Source organism: Bubalus bubalis, chromosome 15, assembly GCF_019923935.1.
Source record: "Bubalus bubalis isolate 160015118507 breed Murrah chromosome 15, NDDB_SH_1, whole genome shotgun sequence".
In the NCBI taxonomy this organism is placed as follows: Eukaryota; Metazoa; Chordata; class Mammalia; order Artiodactyla; family Bovidae; genus Bubalus; species Bubalus bubalis.
This window is the reverse complement of record NC_059171.1, coordinates 22509750-22535758: the sequence shown is the minus strand read 5'-3', so window position 1 is coordinate 22535758 and position 26009 is coordinate 22509750. Positions and strand designations below refer to the sequence as shown.

General features: G+C 38.2%; 2 long non-coding RNA genes across 3 annotated transcripts in view; both read right to left on the bottom strand.

Annotated features, from left to right (window-relative positions):
- Positions 1 to 9211, bottom strand: part of LOC123329443 — a 37004-nt gene extending 27793 nt beyond the window's left edge. Inside the window, exon 1 of the long non-coding RNA XR_006544865.2 lies at positions 9160 to 9211. This is a non-coding gene — a long non-coding RNA (uncharacterized LOC123329443). The remainder of the gene's footprint in view (positions 1 to 9159) is intronic.
- Positions 9203 to 25365, bottom strand: LOC112579137. Of its 2 annotated transcripts, none has more exons than XR_006544866.1 (3): positions 25147 to 25365; positions 19713 to 19849; positions 9203 to 9257 (listed from the first exon to the last, which is right to left on the bottom strand). It is a non-coding gene; the product is annotated as an uncharacterized LOC112579137 (long non-coding RNA). The 2 variants fall into 2 exon arrangements; XR_003103572.2 differs by lacking the exon at positions 25147 to 25365 and adding an exon at positions 21208 to 21285.
- Positions 25366 to 26009: the final 644 nt, after the last annotated feature.

Sequence of the window (26009 nt, the reverse complement as noted above, 5' to 3'; positions counted from 1 at the left end):
GTCATCATGGAATCTTATTTGCCATGATGAAAGTGAGAAAGAGAAAAAAAGTAGGAAAATGACAAAGAGAGAAATCAGGGATGTTTTATGTTGGGTTCCCTGGAGGCCGAGGCTGACACAGAATTCTTGTGCAGGTGAAAGGGGTGAAGGACACAGGCTAGGAGGAGAAGGAGCTAATCAGAGAATGAATGTCTGCTGGAGTCCAGCTTCAGCTGGACCCCACAGGGAGCTCTAGAGCATGAATCACACACACAGTTTGAGGTCAGGCATCAGTTTTTTGTAACTTCCTACCAGTTTTTGTCTTTGGCTAGTGGAAACAGTGTCAGATTTTATTTTTCTGGGCTCCAAAATCACTACAGATGGTGACTGCAGCCATGAAATTAAAAGACGCTTATGCCTTGGAAGGAAAGTTATGACCAACCTAGATAGCATATTCAAAAGCAGAGACATTACTTTGCCAACAAAGGTTCGTCTAGTCAAGGCTATGGTTTTTCCTGTGGTCATGTATGGATGTGAGAGTTGGACTGTGAAGAAGGCTGAGCGCCGAAGAATTGATGCTTTTGAACTGTGGTGTTGGAAAAGACTCTTAAGAGTCCCTTGGACTGCAAGGAGATCCAACCAGTCCGTTCTGAAGGAGATCAGCCCTGGGATTTCTTTGGAAGGAATGATGCTAAAGCTGAAACTCCAGTACTTTGGCCACCTCATGTGAAGAGTTGACTCATTGGAAAAGACTCTGATGCTGGGAGGGATTGGGGGCAGGAGGAGAAGGGGACGACAGAGGATGAGATGGCTGGATGGCATCACTGACTCAATGGATGTGAGTCTCAGTGAACTCCGGGAGTTGGTGAGGGACAGGGAGGCCTGGAGTGCTGTGATTCATGGGGTTGCAAAGAGTCAGACATGACTGAGCGACTGATCTGATCTGTGGGCCAAAGATGTGGGGCTTAAGCTTCCAGGAACCTCTGTTTGGGGTGGTTCCTTCCAGCAGGGAATAATATTCTGGAGAAAGAAGCAGCTGTGAATTACTCAGCCAATACTTCCAGTATGCAGGGGAAGGATGCACCAGCCCAAGATAAGACATTTTGGTGGAGCACCAACAGCATCAGATCTAGGGAATAACAGAAGTAGGGGAAAGGGAGAGAGAGGGGCAAACACTTCTCAGCCAAGAATGGTCCAAACAAACAGAAGTTCTACTGTTCAGGCAAAAACCCACATGGCACCAACAAATCAACAAGTGATTTTCTGTGGGATGTTTCACTGAGCGCTCACTGTTTTAGCATTCTTGAGCACCTGCAGATTAGAGGTTAATATCTAGATAGCTGTTTCTAGAATAATCTGTGTTCATGAGATTTCAGGGCATGACGTTACAAGAGGAGATAAGACTACACACCAAATCATAGAATCCTAGAGTTCAACAGTTGAGCAGTTCAACTATTCCTCTCCAAAGCACAAGTCATCATACTCAACTTGGTATCATCTATAAATCTATTAGTAGTAAACACACATTTTCACTATAGTTAAATGGAAAGGCAGTGTATCAGTCAAGACCACTGATTTAATCAAAATTTCAAAACCCTTTGTGTTGGATAAAGCACTGCTAGCATAAGTTGGTTCAAGTCACATTTTCCATCTTACCCCAAATTCCATGCATTATTTTGTCCAATAAATGCCTTCTGAAATTAAATATGCCTTTACTATATCATTTCACTATCATTCAATTGCTTCATTTGAGAAGGATATTAATTGGATAGTATCACTGATAGTATTAGTTAATAGCAAATGAGTCAACATTTGCTCCAAGTATCAGTGCCTCTTAAAATAAATAAGTATTAATGAACCCTAGACATGATCACTTCTTTCAAAAGCATTGTCAGGGTTTGATGGTATTTTACTGAAAAAAAAAATTTTAGAAATTCCACCATTTACGCCTTTTTAAAAGCATGTCATATACCCATCTGCAGTGCTTTGGTAAGTCTCTCAATCACCATGACTTCTAAAAGGGCACTATGGTGTTCCCTGTGTGATCTCCCAGTACTCTACAATTTAATTCATATTTACTCACATAAAGCTAATAAATGTTTCTTTACAATTGGTTTGCTCATCTAACGTGGGCCTCTATATCCTTTTAATGATCTTTGTTCTGACTTGTCAAATTTGATGATGTCTTCCTTGCTGGTAAATATATAATCAAAGCAGGGTCAAAATAATTTTTCTATTACCTTGGGCATATATCTATCGGAGCATTCACAGATACACTTATCTTTTTCTTATTCTCCTTACTCTCCAGAGGGAAACAAGGCCTTTGGGTTATAAGAAACTGTTATTGAAGCTTGTTTTTCACCTTGGACTTTAGCCTTCCTGATATTCTTTTCCAGATCCACTCTGCTCCTGTGTGCATCTGGGCCAAGGCCTCCCTCCATTTTTGAAGATACCCTTGTACTAGATGACTTTATCAGAGAGCTTCTTTTTGGCTGCATTTGTTAATTTTAGGTATCACATTTCTGTTTCTTACTTACACTCATTTGTGTTGTTACAAATTCTACTTTTCCAAGAATCCTCTCGAGCCACGTGAACTTTTGACTTTCCTGACCATGGAACGAGGCTTGCCCTTGTTATAAACTCTAGGCAAGGTATTTCCTAAAGCCTCAGATACAGTATAGAGTGTCTCCTGTGATTTTTTTTATTTAGTATCTCAAATGATTTGACTACTTCCTACAAAAGTCCCTATCGTGTCTCTATCACAAATAGTTCTTTCATAATTTTGTCCAGAATATTGTTTTCTTTCCTTGTTTCTTCATCTTTCTGAGCTGTCAGCAAGTCTAGAATTTATCAGATGCCCTGCCTTTGGTAGAATAAGACTTCAGCAGACATTCCGACGGTTGTATTTTTCCCTTCTCTTCAAGGCCAGTTTTGTAATCTGCGTTCGGAAACCTTTATCCATATCCTCTGTCTGGTCTGTTGGTCTGCAGAATACTTCAAGAATAATATCACTTCTAATTCTCTTTTATCTTATCCTCCCTGAGAGGAAAATTTGCAATGTCCATTCTTTGTACAGAAGGGAAAAGAACTTTTTGAGTCATAGCCGTCACCTGGGTTTCCATGTGCTGTTGAAAGTTTGAATGCTCAAAAGAGAGGGAACTCAAAGGCCAATAAAACATATATTTTTTAACAAAACAGCAAAATGATCACTTGTCATTTTCTCTTGAAAGTTCCCCATACCAATGGCAATCTCTGTCCCACGTTGTAGTAAAACATACATTTATTGAATGAAAGTAGGATTAATTGAAGTATTACATAGGGGAAAACAGAGAGTTGTAAAAAACAGGAGCTTTGAGGTCCTGAGCAGAGTTGACGTTGATTCCCAGCTGCAGTGCCTATGCTGTGTGTCCTTAATAATTTCTCTAAATCTTAGATGTTATCTATTTAATGGATTTATTATTAGTACCTATCTCACAGGATGACTGCAAAAATTATTTTTAAAAGGCTGACCACAGGTATTTATTTAATAAAAGAACAATTAACAACTGCTTAATATGTGCCAAGAAATAATCTACATATTGTTATTACAACAGTATTAAAGGGTATTGTAAAATTCTTGACCTCACCAGGAGGGAGTCAGAGGCAAACTACAATACATATATAAAATATATATAAATTATATATTATATATATTATAATTATAAATCATATAATTTAATTATATCAATTAAATAATATATTAATTAATTAATTATTAAGTAGCATATTATTTATTTATTAAATAATATAATTATATAATTATAAATTATATAAATTATGCCCAACAGTAAATGCAATGAAGTACACAAAAATACATTTAAAAAAGAATCAGAAATAAACTGCGCTTGTGTGGGGTGGGTGGGGGACAGCTACTTTAGCTAGAATGATCAGCAAAGGTTTTTAGGCTTCTCTAAGGAGGTGATATTTTGATTGAGCCAAAATGGTGAGTAAGCATCAGAATTAGAGAAATCTGGGAGAAAAGTATTCTAGACAGAAGGATGAGCAAGTGTATATAATAGGAAACTACTTCTCAGTACGTGTGTTTCCCTTAAGTAGATTTTGGCCAAGTGTTTGACGTGATTTTATTTATCTGTTTGGGCATTACCAATTTTCATTTCAAAATGAGCAGATTCCTCTTGATCGTCCTCTGCCATGCCATTCAATAAATCACCAATATTTTAACCTTTAACAAAGTGCAAGTTGATGTTTTACACACCCATGTTTTATCACCAAGAGATGGGGGCCGAATGCCATGTAGATGAATTTGACTCTGGAAAGCATGTCCCTTCAATTATCTGTTAAATGCCTCATTTTACACCCAACTTGCTGACAAAAATGAGAAAGCAAACAAATGAGATGAGTTGCAGTGAGGATACAGGAAGCCAAGAAAGCAGAGGATCTAATTGGAAGAGCACAGGAGAATGTTTAAAATAAGTTTCAGAATAGCGATAAGGATGAAGATGATGTTATCTCTTGGATAGAAGGAGCTATTAAAATACACCAGAGTGTTTTCAATCACTTAATCAGAAAGTCCTTTTCCTGAGAACTGTCTTTTGTCCGTGTGCCATGAACAAACATAAATATTTTGGATTTCCTGCATCCTTCACCCTGATAATGGGCTCTTAACTGTAAGCTCTTCCCACCTCAAAGAAAAAGCGAAAAACAATGATAAAACATGAAAGATATATAATGTCTTTTTCAGAAGAATTATTGTATCTCACAAATGGTTTTAGTGTTATTCCTTTCTAGCTTTTGCTTTTTTTAAATAGGAGATGTTACATTTCTTTTACATGTAACAGAGGCTGCATCCTGGATTGAGAGCATAACACACAAGGTAAACATGTACATAAGAGCTGAACTTAGGGAAAAGGTAAGTTTTTTGAAAATTTTATGTGAATTGCTTTTCAGATGACATATAATTGTAACATTTCATTTGTACATAAATTTTCATCTCACATTTAATATTTGAAAAAATCTTAAAGCAATAATTTCATAAGATATTGATATAAAATGTTCATTTACGGCTTAAATATTATTAAATTCTTAACATCAATATATGTAACTATGTCTACATGTTTTTTAACAAAATACTTTATGTTGAAATCAAGATACCAGAAAAACCCTATGTTAACAGGGCTATTTAGGAAAAAATTTAAACTATGGATTTTTTAAAATGATAATTAAAACAAATAATTTGACAGAAAGCTCTTTTGTTGTTATGGGAATAAGGTTTCACGAGATGTTTACACACTTATGAGATTTTTAAATAGCATTTTCTGGATCCAAATAGAGATGTGTCAATCATTTGAATCATAATAAACCAGAAGTTCTTTTTTGTGTTAAACAAATAAACCAAAGTGAAATTCTACTTGGGTAAAGGGTGAAATTAAGTTGAAGTGACCATATTCATGAATAAAATCACTATGAGGTACAATTAAATGCATTTTTCTTGCTATTATAAATGACAAATTTTCCCATTATATCTATATTTTAATTTATAATTGGAAATTGAAATCCTAGTACTCCAATTGATCCCATCCCGAGTTTTACTTTGAAGTCTGACCTCAGAATTTGTGCAATAATATCAAGTAGATGATAAAATTTCAGGGGAAATTGTGTAATAATAACACTCCTGTAGAACTCCTTACTCACACAGCCCTGAGTCTTGTATACCAACCTGGCTGTGCTTTCCATAAGGATATAATACCCCTATCTATTTGAACCTCGTATTACCAAGGCACTAAAATACAAATCTGGTTTAATTAAACGGCCAAGTCCAACAGAAAGGATCCAATCAATATGAATAATATTCCTGCTTCTCTCTCCAAAACAAAATAGACTGCTTGAATGTTTTATGTCCAAGCACAGTAAGCCAGTGAGTGCCGGGTTCTGAGTCAGATGATAAGTCAAGGGTTAAAAAGGACAAAATTATTATTCGCTTAAGAGGAAAGCTGCTATCCGCTTGCTTGCTGACTACGTGTGCTCTTGGGTAAGATGCACTTTTCTTATAATAAGGTGAGCAATGGATTTATCTGGATAGACACTTAGAGGAATCTGATGGTCTCATTAGTAAGGTGGCTTCCTGGCCATCAACACTGCCTCCCTTTACTAAGGAAGCCCCTGCTAATCAAAAGTGCTTCTGGAGAACAACAGGATTTGGCACTAAATTTCGAGATAATGATGGTCAAGTAGGGCTCGATTTCTCCTCTGCGGTGCTTTTATTCTCTTTATTGATTCCTACAAAATAAAGATGGCCAGGCCTGTTACTGAATCTGAAATAATTGGAACCGGTGTTATTTACATATGATTTCATTTTTTGCAGAAGTTGGGGAGTGGGTGGAGAAGGGGTGGCCAGCAAGGGGAGAAGTGTCCTTTGAACAGCTAGCTGCCTTTGGAAGAAATGTTCCAGTAGAAAACTGCCTCCAGCATTTGTCTAAAATAAAGAAATAAATAAATGCGGCGTCGGGTGAATCACATCAAAATCTCAAGACAATTCCAAGATGAACCAACTCGGAGAGTAAATGACCTCTTCATCTGGGTGATAAAGTTCCAGCCAAAATATTCTCTGGGCCCGAGACGTGATTCATTAGAAATATGTGCATGGTGGGGCGCCCTTCTCTCTATCTGGCAGAGTCCGGTCTGCACACTGATAAGAAGCAAATGCAAATGTCCTGATAAGAACTGAATGCAAATATTTATGATATGATATTCCCTGGGAATTATGTGCAGATAAAACAAAGTGTATTATTTTCCTGCTTCCCTTTCAGGTTTGCCAAAATGCCCTTTTTCGCTTTTGGAATTTGCATTTCTTCAAAATTGATTCGGCTTGCGTATTATGTTAAGCTATTTGTTTGCTAAGGATGGTAATTAGTTACTGTAATTACAGCAATGACAGTTGCTAAATTGTTTTTAAAGCATTACAGTGGGCCTGTGCCAGAAGATTGCAGTATTTTTTTGGATTTAAGCAGAGGCTGGAAAAACTCCCACTCTAGGGCCAGCATGGGATTTTCAACTACAAAGCTGCTTTTCCTGATTGAAATTTTTTTAAAAAGTCATTAATTTGCATTGATTGCAAGTGCTAACTTTACATGTAGGTTTACTCGCATATCACAGAAATATTAGTGATAGTGGACTTTGGTGTGAAAGAGACATGGGGGACACCCATCGTAAATAAAAGTGAAAGCTGATAGCAGAGGAGAAATGGTATAACTATTACTTGGAGCCTGTTAATTAAACTTTTTAGCCTGTTTTTAGATAAATTAAAAACAATTAAAAATGTTTCTCTGAAAGTCATTCCCAAACTTTTCTGAGTGCTCCTGGTTAAAATGAGTAATTTGGAAAAAAATAATTTGGCCATACGCTGTTCTTGACATGTGGAAAGTAAAAGAAGAAAGAAAAGGAGAAAGGTTATTTACCCAAATACTTCTTACAGATTTAGTTTAAATGAAAATCATTGATGAGGAGAGACTTGAGCTGTAGTGCATGTCTAAGATGGTTCAGATGATTGATGTTTTATATCAACATCCCCTAAAGACAGAGGTTAAAAGCCAAGAATGTGGTTCTCTCTGCTGCGGTGTCCTAATGCATGCATGTATGCATGCTAAGACACTTCAGTCGTGTCCAACTCTTTGCAACCCTATGAACTATAGCCCACTAGACTCCTCTCTGGCCATGGGGTTCTCCAAGCAAGAATACTGGAGTGGGTTGCCATGCTCTCCTCGAGGGGCTCTTCCTGACCGGGGGATTGAACCCTTGTCTCAGTCATTTCCTGCTTTGCTAGGCGGGTTCTTTACCACTAGCGCCACCTGGGAAGCCCATTGTCATAATACTACCTCCTAAAGTCTAGAAAATTCACGTGAGCTCATAGTCTGTCCCCTGCCAATTGAAGTCAAAATAATCCAAAGCATGACTGCACACTCGAAGGTTTCAGGGTTTTATACTCATATATTCCCACTCACAAATGTTACATAAATAATAAATTCTATATTTTAAATGTTTATTTTCCTCTACTGGAGAAATAACAACAATAATAATAGCAACCACCATTTCTTGAGATCTTTGCGCATTCCAGGCACCGTGCCAAGCCCTGTAGGTACATTCTCTCAACAACTTACGGGGCATTATTATTACCACTTCCAGTTTACAGGAAGAGATTCTGAGACTTAGAGATGTTAGAACTTGCCAAAGTCACACTTCTGGTAAAAATCGAACATGGAATCCAGTCCCCAGGCAGCTTCCATCTACGGCCTGCTCTTAATTTGAGAGGATGTAACTTTGTATTTGAATGTAAATAAATAAATAGTATTTGAAAGCCATGACCCCCTCCTTTAATCAAAAACTAAACTGAAAGCTGAAGCACCTAGTGTCGGACATCAGAAATCGAATTCTCATCTCAAAGCTTTTTGTCCTGACATTTTATCCTTATTATAAGTATAAATATGATTTCCTTGAAAATGACTCCATAAGTACTAATACTTGATGAGAAGTTTGAAGTTTTACACAAGAAATAGTCTCCTAGGAATTGACTACTTTTGCTCCAAAAAAGATTCAATGACTTAGTTTGTATATTTATCATTATTTAAGAACTATAAATCCCAGTTTGTGTAATGTGGTTCTTATATTTACATGAATACAGATGAAATTGATAAATAGGCATTTTATGGCATTTTGAAATTGTTTTGAACATTATCTTATGCTGTGCATATTTATGTATGGTTCTCATTCTCATTACAGAATGAGAACCACACATAAGTATGTATGTACATTCTCAGCTGTTTCACACATGACCCCAGGTATATATCCCCAGTGTGGGATGCACATATCTCACTTGGATACACACATGTGAAAGCATAGATCAATACAACTTATACAAGTGATGTCTCCAATTAACACATTCAACAATCCCTGTTTATGAAGTCATTCCTGATATACTTTTACCTCCTCCAAGCTGTACATTATTTCTTCAATTTTCCAACCACATGACACTATAATTTTAGCCCTTATAGCACCGATTCTTATATGAACCTGGTTCACTGTATATCTGTCTCCTGCAGTAACCTAGAGGCTCTCTGAAGGTTGAGTCTTGTATCTCCTGCATCTAGCACAAAGCTTGTTACATAGTAAATACCCAAAAAGACTTACTGAATGAGGAAATTCCCTCGTGGTCCAGTGGTTACAACTTGATGTTCTCACTGCCAGGCCTGAGTTTGATCCCTGGTCGAGAAATTATTAATAAGATCCTGTAAGCCACGTGATGTAGCCAAAAAAGAAAAAAAAAAGAAGAAAACTATGAACAAGCACTGAACCCATTCAAACAAATAAAAAATTCAGTGGCACGGTCTTGATATCTCTCCCATGGGCCTACAGAGCAGTGAGGATACCTCTGCTTCAGACTGGGGCTTAGTTGGGTCTGCATACTTGTATCAGTTTGAGTCCAGCCTAGGTTGTTCAGCAGTAAAGAATCCGCCAACAATGCAGGAAACACAGGAGATGTGGGTTTGATCCCTGGGTTGGGAGGATCCCCTGGAGGAGGGCATGGCAACTCACTCCAGTATTCTGGCCTGGAAAATCCCAGACTGAGAAGCCTGGCAGCCTACAGTCCACGGGGTCAAAGAGTCAGACACGAGTGAAGTGGCTGAGCACACATGCACAGGAGAACAGCCACCCAGGGCAAGTTTTTCCCATGTAAGTGTCAGAAGATGCCAGATGGGTAAATGAAAATATGTGATGTCTCTTAAGGCTTAGACTCAGAACCAGTACCTTTAATTTTTATCCACATTTCATTCTCCACAGCAAGTGAAGAGCCAAGCTCAAAACCAGTGTGGGGGCAAAATATACTCTTCCCATGAAGGTGTGGCAGGTAGATGGTGGAAGAGGAATAAATGTTTGCTGAATAATATACAAACCACAAGCATCAAATATTCATATAGTAAAAGGATTCCCTTTCTTTAATTTTAAGGAATCTAAAACATCTAAAAGAGATGAGGAAGATGGATAATTGCTAATTATATTTTAATTCAATAGTGACATGAATTTTCTTTGCCGATTCATCATTAACATTATGAGCTACAGCTTGGTGCTTTTCTCATTTTATCCTTTGTATGCCTAGAGAAGTAATCAAACCTCTTCTTCCATACCTGAGGACTATTAGTCAATCGTCTGCTAGGTTCTCTCCTCCAGGCTGACATTTCTTTCAACTCCCCCTCTATATTTCACTTGCCAAAACATATCCCACTTTTAGGGCTCTTCTTTGGGACTCTCCCCAATCCATTTTGAGCCAAAAGCTATATCCAAATCTCTTCTTACTATCGATCAATCAAAACTGGAAAGGGAATCTTATTTCCTTAGAGAAAGATATTGGCAAATTTCCAGCTGAAGAGAAACACACGGTTCACACCCCGACTCCCACATTTTGCTAACCCCCACTCCAATCTGCAAACATATCAGAGTCAATTTGACTAAACTGTATTGGATCAAAGAGGAGCTCCAAAGAGTGTGAAGTCAGGCTTCAAATATCAGCTAAGCTCAGTTTGGTTACAGAAAGGAAAACATCCCTCCTGGAGTGAGACATCTTTCTTGTCCAGACGTTCAAAGAGTGTTATTCATTACGAAGTTTATGGTACCCACACAGGGAGCAGAGTTCATTACTTCAGAATTCCTGCCTGGTTTTACAAGGAAGGTCTCTTGTTAGCTGCCTCGAGCTTTCCATGGCAGATTCAGCCTCAAAAAATCTAAAATAGATCATTGGACACCCTCTAGCTGGCCTTGTTCATATGGTGACTGTAAACATTTTCCCTAGAGCCTGAAACTTTCAAGATTTTCATTTAAGTTTTCAAATTAGAAGGGTAATTTCTTTTGCGTTCTAGAAAGTAAGATTTAGGGTCACACTTTTTTTCATTTACTTTACCTGTTTAACCAAAGTCTACTAACAAAGTCTCTACTATAGAGAGATGACGTGTTAATATTAATGTACAGAAAAATCATACTTTGTAACCTAATTTAGTATAATTCATAGTGAGCTGAAATGAAATGAGAGGGCATCCCAAATTCTAACTTATATCAGTTATTTACATATTTAAGTTCAAAATCACAACATAAGGACCACAGGGCATATTAGTCAGGATTCTCCAGAGAAACAGAATCAATAGGATATGTAAATATATAGTAAATATATATAGAGAGAGATTCATTTTGAGGAACTGAATCATGCAATTGTGAGAGCTTGGAAGCCTGAAATCTGTAGGGTAGGATAGTAGGCTGGAGACCAGATGATGTTGCAGTTCAGACCCAATGGTGGTCTAGAGGCAAAATCTTCTCCCTTACTCAGGAGACTTGAGTCTTTTTTCTAAGGATATGGACTTCCCATGTCTTGGAGAATAATCTGCTTTACTCAAAGTCTACTGATCTAAGTGTTAATCCCTTCTAAAAATAAACAATAATTTCACAGCTAAATCTAGACTGGTTTTTGACTAAATATTTTGGTACCTTGGCCTAGCCAAGTAGACTCATAAAATTAACCATCACACATGGGTTATAATTATCTTTGCTCCATCACTTACTTGATCAATAAGGACCTACTGAAGATTTACTACATACTTGGCAGTACCCAGGATTCCCAGGCACATTGCAAAATCCATGATTCTGAATTATTGTTCAAATGTATTGATTTTGGGGCTTCCTGGGTGTCACTATAAGTAAAGAACCTGCCTGCCAGTGCAGGAGACACAGGAGATGAGGGTTCTATCCCAGTGTCAGGAAGATCCTCTGGAAGAGGGCATGACAAATCAATCCAGTATTCTTGCCTGGAAAATCCCATAAACAGAGGAGCTTGGTGGGCTACAGTTCATAGGGTCACAAAGATTCGGACATGACTGAAAGCACCTTAGCACATTGATTTTCAGGAACATCAGGAAATGACTTGGAGTTATACCTAAATTTGGTCTTTCCTGAAACCTAAAAGAAATTAGCACAAATGCAAAAAATTAGTTCTTACCAAACACAAACCTCCTGGCACTTTGATTTTGACCTTCTTAGCCTCCAGAACAATTAATGTTTATTATTTAAGACACCCAATCTATGGTATTCTTCTTTTAGCAATCTGAACAGGCTAGGACAATATGGGTATGTATATATGTATGTGTGTGAATTTGATAAAATGTTCAACTGAAATTTACTGAAGGACTGCTATGTTAGAGATACTTTTTAGACACTGACAGCCTAGTGGTAGAGCAAAAATTATAGTCTTAGTTCTCATGAAATTAATAGTCTAATGTGGGAGAAAGGAAATAAAATTTATATTATATTTAAAATTCTGATAAGGCATCTGAGAGAGGAGGAGTAAATGCTAAAAATGTCTTTAGCAGGGAAAGCTAATTTAGCCAAGTTAGAATAGACTTCCCTGGAAAAGTAATATATTGACTCTGTCTTGAAATTTAAAGAACAATTGTCAGATGGGGCTACTCTGTTGGCTCAGATGGTAAAGGCATTTCTGTAATGCAGAAGACCTGGGTTCAATCCCTGGGTTGAGAAGATCCCATGGAGGCAGGCATGGCAATCCATTCCATTATTCTTGCCTGGAGAATCCCCATGGACAGAGGAGCCTGGCAGGCTACAGTCCATGGGGTCACAAAGAATTGGACAAGACTGAGCGACTAAACACAACACAAGAAAGTCTGGAGATAGTGTATTCCAGGCGGTGGGAACAGCATATGAAAAACACATTTGAGAGACATACAGAAGTCTAGTGTATCCTCAAAAGACACTTTAGGTCACAGTAATAATTTTAGTGTACAAGTCCAAGATTTTAGATAGGTGAGTAACACAGTAGTATTTGCATTCTTGAGTGACCATTCTAGCTGCTGTATAAAGAATGATCTGACAGAAGCAAAGATGTACACTGGGAGGTCAGAGAGGGCAATATTGTAGCAGTTTAGATCAAAGATGGTAGGGCAACAGAAATAGAGAAAATAAAGGAATACACATGAGATGTGTGTTGTTGGTCAAATTCACTAAAAATCGGTCATTTTTTAATGAGGACATAATGTGGATGAACGTGCTAAGCTTGGCTTTCTGGATTCTGGCATAAACAACTAAGTTAGAGAATACAGGATGAGGATCAATACTAAAGATATGGGTTTGGTTTTTCAAAAAAAAAATGTTGAGATGTCTGTGAGACATCCTAGATGAAATGAGCAATCATTAGATTCACAGTTCTGGAGGTAGTTAAGACATATGAGTTACAATTATAAATTTAAAAGTCATCAGATAATATTTGAAGGCATGAGAAAGAATGCACTCATGTTGAGTAAAGAGAAATAAAGGTCCAGGGAAATCTCCATGAAATTTAGGTCTAAAAGGAAGACCTTCAGATAGGAAGGGAAAAAAAAAAAAAAAAAAAGCAAGAGTGTGGCAACACGGAAGCCAAGAGAAGAGTGTTTCAGAAGGAGGAGTGGGCAAGCATATCAAATGATGGTAGGAAGCCAAGTAGCAGTAGTAGACTTGATGTATCACTACATACTCCTTCCAGGACTCAGCCTCTCATTCCTCCAGCTTCTGGGAGATTGGGCAGCAAAAAAATCTCAGCTGACCCCTCCCTGAGAATTGACTTCACCCGTAGGAGAATTACAGGCTTCCCAGGTGTTTGAGTGGTATAGAATCTGCCTGCCAAGCAGGAGACGCTCGTTCGATCCCTGAGTCTGGAAGATCCCCTGAAGAAGAATATGGCAACCTGCTGCAGTATTCTTTCCTGGGAAATCTCATGGAACAAATGTGTTTTCTTTACATGCTTAAGAAAGTCAAGCACCTTTATTTCCCTCGGATAATTTAATTTTTATAATACTGAAAGTTTATTTAAGGAAATATGTTCTCACTGCATGCAACAACTATATCTAGGGTAAATGTGCTCAGATGGTTGGTTTTCTTTTTCCAAAAATACAAATATAGTTGGTTTGGGGCTTTGTAGTTTTCTTTCTTCTTCATTTATTGAATGTATAGAATCTTATTATATATGACTCATAGTGGTTTTGCTTCTCCAAGAAAAAAGAACAATTATAACTGATATCCAATATGAATGAGGTGACTATGTTAAGCACTTTGCATATATTTCAGTAATTAATGCACAAAAATTCTGTGTGGTCTTTGCCCATTATTTGCTTGCTTGTTTGTTTCTGCCCATTATCTACGCATAAGGGTGTTGTATGAATTGAAAAGACCAGATTCTTACTTTCCCGGACATATCTCAGCATGGCCATGCAACCAAGGCTTAGTCACCTGGCTTCTCCTGCCTGGAACTCCGGGTTTGGAGTGTGTGATCAAAGAAGCCATTCAACCTAGAGATCATGCAAAGGGTGGAAGGGGCACCCTGGCCAGACTGCTCCTATGGAGGACTTAGTTGTGCTCCTCCTCCAGCATAACATGGCTCTGGCCCAATTTCTGAGCTCAGTTCTCCAGATTTCTCATGAATTCTATGAACTCTCCTATAAATATACTCCTTTTTGCCTAACTTTGCAACAACAACAAAAAAAACCCTAACCAGTAAGCAGTTACAACTATTACCTATATTTTACAGATGAGGAAAATTAAAGCTCAGAGAAGTATTAATAAATTGATATGCAGATATTTTCAGATTCAAAGCCAATGATCTTAGCCAATTTTCTATGATGGCTCCCTTATTTACTTATTTATTGTGTTTGATTCTTTGATTCTTTATCACTTAGACTCATTCTTATTGGCTCCACATTGAAAAGCAAAATGTTAATACAAAAGCTACAAATATAAAATATATACATAACAGACCATCTTCCCCTGTAAATCTATTGAAACCAGTATTTACTATCATTAAATAATCATGTACTCAATACTTATTTTCATTGGGTTTAAATTTCTAAATGGAAGTGACATTATCTTATTGAATTAATGTAGAAATTTGGATCTTACAAAATATAAAATAAAACAAACCGAGCAAAAACATTCATGCCACATAGTCCCTATTTCTTAACATAGCTTTTCAAGAACCATGATTAGCTTCTGCTTCATCATGCAGGAGTATACACACTGCCAGGAAAAGTCTCTGCTTTCTTTCTTTCTTGTGAACATTTGCAGCCCTGAATAGAAAAGCTGAGTGACTTAGGGCACAGGTGGTGTGTTCATCTCCAATCCCTGTATAAGGTCATGGCTTTGGAAAGAAAGAAAGCGGACCAGCTGGACATGCGGATGGTGCTGAGTTTCAGAATCTGCTCTCAGCACCTGGCTTCTAGTATGAGAACGATGAGCTCCAGGCAATGGATTCAGTGCCCTGTCTTCTGAAGATAGCGAAGGATGACTCTGGCAGCTGCCTAGCTGAACTGACCAAGATAACTCTGATCAGAAGGGGCAAAGGAGAAAAATTCACTGATAACACTCGAAAACTACTATCATGCATGCATGCTAAGTCACCACAGTCGTGTCCGACTCTTTGCAACCCTGTGGACTGTAGCCCACCAGGCTCCTCTGTCCATGGGATTTTCCAGGATCCCTGGAATGGGATACTGGATTGGGTTGCCATTTCCTACTCAGGGGATCTTCCCAACCCAGGGATTGAACCAGCGTTTCTTACATCTCCTGCATTGGCAAGCAAGTTCTTTACCGCTAGTGCCACCTGGGAAGCCCTAAAACTACTATCATGCAGGTCAAAACTTTGTAGAGAAAATGCAATAATATTAGAAAGGCTACAAGTCCATTTTCAAGAGAATAATTCAGAACAGGAGATGCGGAGCAATATTTAGATTTCATATACCTTTTATCAAATTTACAAAAATGAGCTAGGCCACAGAATCTGTCAATAAATTTAAAAGGATTGAAATCATACAAAGTAAGTTTTCTAACTACAGTGGGTTGAAATTAGAAATCAACAACAGAAGGAAATTTGGATATCTGCAAATATTTGCAAATTAAACAACAGATTTTTAAATAACCCATAGGTCAAAGAAGAAATTACAGGGGAAATTAGTAAGTATTTTGATCTGTATGAAAACAAATTTACAGAGAATGAATAATAAAGTGAACTTGAAATATTAATAAAATAATATCACAGAAAATAGCTGACTTGCTTTGAGTATTTGCTGTATGTCTGGCATTCTGCATACATTTTCTTTGATTCTCCCCACAACCCAAAGAGGTAGGTATTAATATCCTCCCCTTCCTCTAAAGATGTGGACAATGAAACTTAGGAAATGGTGGGATAAGGCTTCAACTCAGGTCTGTCTGACACCCAAATCTTGTTTCAATTACTAAATTATGCTGCCAACACAGATTAATGTAGGCTATAGTAGTTGCTTAATTTTAACCTAGTAATTAACTGAAAATATACAAGAGGAAGTGGCATTTTGTTTCAAGAAGTACCTGTGCATTTAGAAATCCATGTTCTTGAGCATGTAGGGTATGCTGAAGAGCATTCAGTGAAAATAAGAGGAGGTAGTCAGAGGATCCTGGGGAGCTACATACAGTCCATAGGGTCACACAGAGTCAGGCATGACTGAAGTGACTTAGTACGCAAACACTATCACATACAGAGGCATTTTATGGACATGTGTTATGCACTGCTCAACTGGAGGGAAGATGGGTAACTTGATAAGAGTCTATTTAAAGCTCTCACAAGGTAAGATATGAAAACATTTATTGAATAATCACAGCTCTTGGAATACAAAGAAGAATAAAGCTGATTCTGTGCCCTGAAGGTGCTGACAATTTGCTAGAATTAGATGACGAAGATGAAAATACTAATGATTTAAGTAGGGTCCCCCAGGAAACAGACCCTGGGATATAGATTGGAGTACAGGCAGTTTATGGAGAATGCTCTGAATAGTGAAGGCAACAGGATTGGTGTCAAGTTCGTCCTGTCACAATGATTTTTATAAAAGATGGGGATGATAAAATTTAGGAGGCCACAGGCTAAGAAAACTGTGGAGTAAGGTTTCAATTCAGCTCTGACGGACACCCAAATCTTGTTTTCAGTCACTGCACAGATAAACATATATCCTCTGTATAGCATACACAGCGATTGATATGTTTCACCTTTTGCAACTTTTCATTCCATTTCACTAAATATTAGCAATTTCTTTTTACAGGAAACCTGAATCTGTCCCTAGCTTTAAACCACTGGTCTTTGTACTACTTTCAGAAGGTCTGCAGAATTTAAAGCCTCTTTCTTCTGTATCACAGAGTTTCAATTATATGAAGCTATCCTTCAGGTCTTTCCTAGATTGCATCTGACTGAAGATGACAATTCTGTTTTGCCTTTCTACATATCAACTGCTTTCTAGACCTGCCACCCTTCTGATTCTCTTGCTGGTTAAGAACATGGATGGTATCCAGATACATGTTTCAGGGTGGGTCAGTCATGAAGGGTTCAGCCTGCAACGTTACTAGCCCACCAAGAGGCAGCAGGCCCTGTAGACAAACCTTGGGAGGAAGCCTAGACTGTAAGATACAACTGTGTTCAGATAACTTAGAAACAGGCAAGATCTAGAGTGACGTTTTAAACTATCAATTAAACAAGTGGTTGACAAATGCCATGGACAGAGGAGTCTGGAATTTTCCAGGCAAGAATACTGAAGTGAGCTGCCATTTCCTACTCCAGGGGATCTTCCCAACCAGAGCTCAACAGAGGAGCCTAGCGAGCTAAAGTCTATGGGGCCGCAAAGAGTTGGAGATGAGTGAGTGTGCACACATGCGTGCATGCACACACACACACAGAGGGAGGTGAGCTGACATAAAGTATCAGGGGAATCCTGATAGACTAGAAGAAGGAAGCTTTAAATTCTGTAGACCTTCAAAATGTTCACACCAAAAAAAAAAATCAACACTAAAGATTATCTCTGCAATTGAATATGGTTCCTACGTTATAAAAGTCAGAAAACCAATTAAGAGTAAGTTTACTTGTGAGCACTAAGTAACTAGTATTTTATCCTATTCAAAGAATTTATAAACTACAACCATTGAAAAAATACATGTAGCAATGCAAACATATTTTTTTAAACACCATATTAGGTCAGAATAGAATCCATCCAATACACTTTTCTATCTTTGGAACTGCTCCTTGGAAAATGCATTTTTAGAAATGAAGGTTTTATAAAGCTCAGTTTCAACAGCACTGATAAAAGAAACAAATTTGTTATAACAAAGACAGACTATGGAAGGCAAAAGAATCTGGTGAAGGCTCTATAAATTCATATGTCAACTGAATTTTTATTCTATTTATATTACAATTGGAGCCTGAATATATGAAAAGTTAAATGTGAAATTCCCCAAACTGTGTATGATTTTTAATACTTTCTGCTAAATTAATCATCTCTAGTTACAACTTCTTCCCTAAACTCTAGACTTGTATCTTCAGTTAGCTATTGAACATTTCCACTTAGATGTTTCATAAACATCAGAACTCACTGAAGTCAAGGATAATGATCATGTCATTTCCATGTCTGAACTCAACCATCTTCCTGTGCTTTTTCTGTGAATGGTCCCACTATACCTGAAAGTAAAAAATGTTCCCTATTTCCCACATTCTCAGCAACAATTAAAGATCTGACATCCTTATTATTGTGTCTTATTGAATCCTATTCTCTTTATTCTCACTGCTACCACTTTGATTCAAGCCCTTATTTTCCACATCTGTATTATATCTATAACTGCAACAGTCTCCTCTTGCTCTTCCTTCCTTATTTCTGGTCCAGTGTTTTTCTTTCCAGACTGAGGTTTTAAGCTTCCAACATATTTTAAACTCTGAGTACTCCTTAGCCTCCTTCAATGGCTTTTACTGCTCACAAAATAAAGTTCGCCTCCTCAAGACATCACCCAGTGGTCCCTATTTTCCAGTGACATTTGCTACCTCTCCACTTAATTATCTACAATGCAACTATTCTAGAGTATATGTGCTCCTGGAAATATCTTGCTTCAAATATTTGTTTCTTTTAATGGAGTATACTTCATCCTCTTCTTTTACCTGCATAGTTTGGGTTTATCCTTTAAGACTGACTCAGACTTAAGTCCCAACTGGCAAAGAAGACTACTAATGCAGTTTGTAGACCAATAATATAGTACAATCACTATTTCAACTTTAGCTTCTTTTAAAGGTGCTTAGGGAAAGGACGGGAGGGAGGCTCTAGGGAGAGGGGATATATGTATGCATATAGCTGATTCACCATGTTGTACAGCAGAAACCAACACAACACTGTAAAGCAATTATACTCTGCTAATAAAATTAAAATCAATCAATAAATAATTTTTAAAAAGCTGTCTAGTCCCCTCTGTCTCCAAGATAGGCAGCATAATATCAACAAGGAAGTTAGATTTTTACAAAGACAACAATAACTGTTCATTCCCAGTAGCTTCTATTTTCTGCTCTGCAAAAATACCAAGGCAGTGAATTATTAAGGGCTTTCCTCTCATGCAGGAGAGGAAATTATAAAGAATATTATATTTCAAAGAATTTTCCTTCATAGTGGCATTAATGCAAAAAATGGAAAAGAGGACATGGGATTTGAGTAAAAGAAATTGTAATGAACAGCTTTGGTATGTTTTCCTGGCATATAAATCAATGCCTTCTTCTGTTCTCTTTAATTACCCCTACCTACATCACCAAAGGGATGAGATCCTAGTAGCCATGTGTGTAGGGCATTACCTCATCTCTTGGTTGATTACTTCAAAAGTGGGAATCTTACCAGAGTGGAGCCAATTGAGATCTCTTCCCTAAGAATCTGCAATTGAGATGGAGACTTAATCTGTAACACATGAACTCAAGGAGTTGTAGAACAGCTGTATTTTCAGAACACAGGTTTGGAACTCAGACAAAGCTGGCCTGAGAAACAGGTTATAAAAAATGAAGCAAACACACAGAAAAAGAGAGAGAGAGAGAAATATTGTTTTAGTTGACCAATGCTTTTCTGTTTTCATTTTTCAAGACCTGAACAACTTTCATGACTTTAGGTTCTACATATTTATAATAATACCTCTACATTTTGTTTATTTCTGTTGCCTGCAACCAAAAGAGCCTTAAATAATAAGAAAATAATTGGGTATAGTTTCAGATCTTATAAGCTTCAACCACTTTCATTCTTTAACAAACATTTTTGAGTGTCTTCTACGTGTCCGGTGCTATGCTGGGTACACAAAGACAAACTCATAATCATCCTGGGACAAATCTCTCAGTCAGAGCCTCAGTTTCCTCTTCTATTTCATAAGGAGATAAATGATGATAACAGTAATATCAGACTCAGGAGAGGTTCCAGTCAAATCAAATATATGAAAGAACTTTATAAACTATAAATGAATGGGTTTTCTTTACATTCATTATAATATATTTTGGTTTTCTCCCTTTTTTATCATGTTTGTCATCTCTAGGATGAGACTGTTCCCAGTTTGATTTTTGTATCCAAAATCTGTTCTTACTAATAAAGGCATATCACTAGCATATTTCCAAGTTGACTCCAGATCATAAAGTTTCTTTACTATAAGTATGAGGGACTCCTCAGAGGTCAGGGACACAACGATCATCAAGGTAGACCACAGACAAAAGTTGCCAAAATCAGTTTCATTTAGTTTCAGGTAAGCTGGCTAAGCTCTCCTTGTCAATAATCAAGCGGATAACCCTTTCCTGTTTTCCAGGTCCTGTTCTACCTTAAAATCCAAAGTCACCCCAGCACTGAGTGGCAAGATTCTCTGAGAGCAATTCAGCCACTTACACCTCAAAATTTCTCTACTATTTATTCCCTTCTTCCTTCTTCTTTACTATTTGCTTTAGTATGCATGGGACTTATCATCATCATTTTTCATAAATTTTGTAGCATGTTTTATTCAAGTAATGAAAAGCATGGGGTTTTACTTATGTCGGGTAATTGTCTATATTTAGCACAGGGATGGTTAAGGTGATAGTTAATGTTAAGGTGACAGTTTTATAACTCTTGTTCTGTGATTGGTTAATGAAAAGTTTGAAGACCTCACTGAGTCGAGGCTTACTGAAGAAGTTCTCAAAGAGTCTCAACTTCTAATAGCATTGGATGAGTCTAAATCTTTGTAAAAATGTAACTATATGGTACTTATACAGTAAAATTACTAATAGACACCCCATACTCCTTGTCCATTTTTCAAATATCACCCTATAAATCAATAATAATCAAAAAGCAAATCAAGGGTTTACTAGGCTGCTAAGCAACTTACTTACTAATGGCCTAGTCCTCTCCTATGAAGGTTATCGGTCTTCACTTTTCTTTCAAGTCTTACGACTTTTATCTGTGGAATACATTTTAGCCACAGCATTAACAAAAAACATATAGAAGACTCATACAGATTTCAGATTACTAATCAACACACATAATTCATCACTAAGTACTAACCTAGGCTATCTTCTTAATGTACAACTTAGTTAAAACAAGAAGGACTATATAGTGTACATTAACTCCAAAGGCTTACTACATCTCCAAAGAAGGATGGTTGTACACAATTTATTAACAGTAGGTTTCTGATTCCCAAATGGCGTGTTACTGATTATAAAACAATTTGACTGTGATCATTCTGTTGCAGTGCTTAAAGCAATGCACATTAACAGAAGAGGAATTCCTTTTTTTTTCTAGTAGAGTTAAACAGTACAAATGTAAACACTGAAAATTCCCCAGGCTGATGCAAAGTAAATATCACACTGGGTAAAGATTCTCCATCTGGAACTTTGATGTGCAGGGAAAACTTAAGTGCCACCATGTGACACATTTGCTTTCTGGAGAATACATCAGAAGGCAGGGTAAGGCATAGTGTTGAGTGAAAAATCTCTCATCCTATTTACTCTGAAAGTACACAACCCCACTGGTTTATACTGCATGAGAGAGGTCTCTTAAGGCAAAGAAAGGGTAAATCACCTTCAAATAAAAATGATTCTGTAAAACTTGACCATTGTTTTCTAGAGACTTGAGATATTATATGTGGGATACCATGGACTGACGCACATCAGGCTTTCCTGCCCTTCACCATCTCTTGGAGTCTGCTCAAACTCATGTCCATTGAGTTGGCAATTATGTGACTATAAATCTCTGTCCAGCACCAAACAGAAAATCAGCAGAGCCATTTTTCTTCTATGGAGTTTCCTGTTGAATCCTAATCTCCAGGAATCTCCTCTGTCATTGGTCCTGCTAGAACCCTGGGTTCCCTGAGATGCGTCAAGGACCATCAAAGAAAGTGGATCAGGGCAGATGCTAGGTTTCTCACTTGCCCTTCAAGTAAAAAATCTCGACTTTTATTTTCCAAGAATTTGCAGTCTGTTTTCCAAGAATGATTCCTCTGCCAAGTAAGTTGGAAGCCTGTTGCTCTAAGCAAAACAGCTGATTGACCCAAAATATCAGACCCAATATATGCCTCTTTATCTGGGACCTCTAAAGATGTGACCAGGAAAGGAAGCCCTATTAACACTTGCCCATCCAGCTACTTCTTCCCTGGTAGCTGAGCTGATGATGAATCCTCCTGAGATGCAGGAGACCCCAGTTCAATTCCTGGGTTGGAAAGATCTGCTGAAGATGGGATAGACTACCCACTCCAGTACTCTAGGGTTTCCAGGGTGACTCAGACAGTAAAGAATCCACCTGCAATTCAGGAGACGTGGGTTCGATCCCTGGGTTCGGAAGATCCCCTGGAGGAGGGCATGGCAACCCACACCAGTATTCTGGCCTGAAGAATCCCATGGACAGAGGATTCTAGTAGGCTACAGTTCATGGGGTGCAAAGATTCAGACGTGACTAAGCGACTTTCACTTTCACCCAACTACTGCACCAATTATGCATCAACATATGTCTAAAATTTCAGTCCTCCACAAGGTTCTAGCACTTCACTTTTATGGCTTTAGTTTATTTTAATACATGCCTTTAAAAATAACTTGAAAATGAGAACCATCTTTCTGCATGTGAAAAACAATGTGAAAAAATATTATATTTAATATTTTGTGTTTTATATCCCTATCTACTTCCAAAATGATTATGGAGCAGATAATCAGAAAATGGGGAAGTAGCTTAAACACTTCAAGTCTTTCTCCCTCATTGGAAAAAAAAAAAACTAATGGGAGAGGAAATACATATTTTAAAAATGTGAAGCACTCAAGAAGGACTTGTTTGATTATGAGATGGGTGATGCTCAAGTATAAAATAGTTGAATGATTTTCCCAGCTTATAATAATAATAATAACATACCATTATTAGAAACTGAGTTACATGATATCAAACAGTATTGAAGCTATGCTAAAGGGGGAAATTCTCTGAGAAAAAGCAGATGTTCCTTCAACTGTTTTAGCTGTTAATATTGGCATCTAGGCGTGCCCACATTTTGATCACATGAAGTATTAGTTTTATCAAAATTCTTTCTTGAGTGAGGGATGTGTTCTAATCATGTCTTTGTTCACTGGAGTAGCTTCATCTGGTCCCTTCTCACCCCAGCTTGCCCAGGTGTGGGGATATTCCTCTTTTGTTCCTACCACCTCCCTTTTCATCCAGAACCTTGAACACTGGTCTGAGACTAATGAAGGTGTCCATTCAGAATAGATCATGGAGGGAAATGAACACAACAGCAGGATGCAAGCAAATGCCATTTCTGAAAGACAGTCAAGGATGCTGACAAGACGCTGTTGAGAGACTGTTCTCACTCTTCTGCTGGCTGTGGCTCAGGCAGTGACAGGCTTGCTATTAATAATACAGATCCATGAAACTTTTGATACCAATTCAGTGGACTTGCACTTCAGAGTCTTTGCCAGTTGGAGTGTGCGTGCATGCATGCTCAGTCACTCAGTCGTGGCCCACTCTTTGTGACCCCATGGACTGTAGCCCGCCAGGCTCCTTTTTCCATGGGATTTTCCCTACAAGAATATTGCAATGGGTTGCCATTTCCTCCAGAGGAGGATCTTCCCAACCCAGGGACTAAATCCACATCTGCTGTGTCTCCTGCACTGGCAGGTGGATTCATTAGCATGGAGCCACTGGGAAGCCCTTGTCAGCTGGAGAGGTAATAGCCAAATCTCTAACTGACTCCATTTGATAATTATTCTCACTACACTTTACTAAAGAGGCCTGGCATTAGAACCTCTTGTAGACTTTAGCTTTCTCTTTAATTCAATTCTCATGCTTCAGTACCCAAGAAATTTTGGAATGCCTTCCATACCTCTGGGAAATTTAAGGCTGTGTCTTGCTTTCTTCTTTCCAGACTCTTAATTCTACCAGTTTTATTATATGATACTTGCAATTATACTGTGGTTTCCTTCTCTCTGGGCCTTATAAAGCAGGTGAAATAGATCCTCCCTCCTCTTGGACTGAGGGTTGGAATGTCTATGACACTTCCCACACGGTACAAGGGGGAAATTCTACATCGAGAGACGGGCAGGATGGAGAACCTCCCATATTAACTCTGTTGCATTCAGACTATCTTTTCTCTCTCCTCTCCACCCAAATGCGCAATGGCACCCCACTCCAGTACTTTTGCCTAGAAAATCCCATGGACGGAGGAACCTGGTAGGCTGCAGTCCATGGCGTTGCTAAGAGTCAGACACGACTGAGCGACTTCACTTTCACTTTTCACTTTCATACATTGGAGAAGGAAATGGCAACCCACTCCAGTGTTCTTGCCTTGAGAATCCCAGGGACGAGACGCCTGGTGGGCTGCCGTCTATGGGTCGCACAGAGTCAGACACAACTGAAGCGACTTAGCAGCAGCAGCAGCCTATAATGAGTTTGGATGGAAGGTATGTGGACATGGATTACATCTGATTTTGATCATTCTTACCGCTTCCTGCACCCTTGAATCTGTTACCTTTTGTATTAGTTAAGATTCTGTAGGGACTTCTCTGGTGGTTCAGCGGTTAAGAATCTGCCTTCCAGTGCAGGAAACACTGGTTTGATCACTGGTCAGGGAACTAAGATCCCACATGCTGCAAGGCAACTAAGCCCAGGCACTACATTTACGGAGCCCACATGCGCTGGAGCTTGTGCTCTGCAAGGAAAGATTCTGCATGCCACAACTAAGACCCGACACAGCCAAAAATAAATACACTAAAAAAAAAATCTTTTTTTTTTTTTAAAAAAGACTCTCCAGAGAAACAGAAGAAATGAGATGTGTATATATACTGAGACTTACTGTAAGGGGTTGGCACACGTGATTGTGAAAGCTTGGCTAGTTCATAATTTAATGACAAAGGCCAGCAGGCTGGCCACCCAGGAGAGTTGCAGTTCAAGCCGAAGGCAGTATACTGTGAAACCAGGAAATACTGATGTTGCAGATAAAGTCTGTTGAATAATCTTCTTTTGCTTGGAGGAGGTCAACCTCTTACTCTTTTCAGGCCTTCAATTGATTGGGTGAGGCCCACCCACATTATGGAGGCCAATCTACTGTACTTAAATCCACTAATTTAATGTATATCTCATGCAAAATCACCCTCAAAAAAACATCCAGAATAATGTTTGATCAAATGTCTGAGCGCCGTGGCTCAGACAAATCGATACTTATCATGAACCATCACACATTTGAACCTTACAAGGAGAAAATGGCCTTTTCTATTATTTCAGGTTTTAGTTCCAACAATTATCCGCCAGGGCTAATGATTAGACCTATGTCTCTTAAAAAAGAAAGAAATGATGGCCGTGGTTGGAGAGGTAAGGGAAAAAAATAGTTAATAGACATTGAGCAAATATTCAGCAGTTATCTACCACATACCAAGCAGTATTCTAGACTCTCTGTTTCAAATGATTACTCTGTCACATTAGCAAATTTGAAATGGGGTTTTCTCTCCCTTAAATTGTATTGATCTCAAATCTTAGAGCATGCCAAAGATATATATATATATAAGTTTTAGTTGCTCAGTCGTGTCCAACTCTTTGTGACCCTATGGACTGTAGCCCTCCAGGCTCCTTTGTCCATAGAATTCTCCAGGCAAGAATACTGGAGTGGGTAGCCATTAACTTCTCCAGGGAATCTTCCTGACCCAGGGATCAAACCCAGGT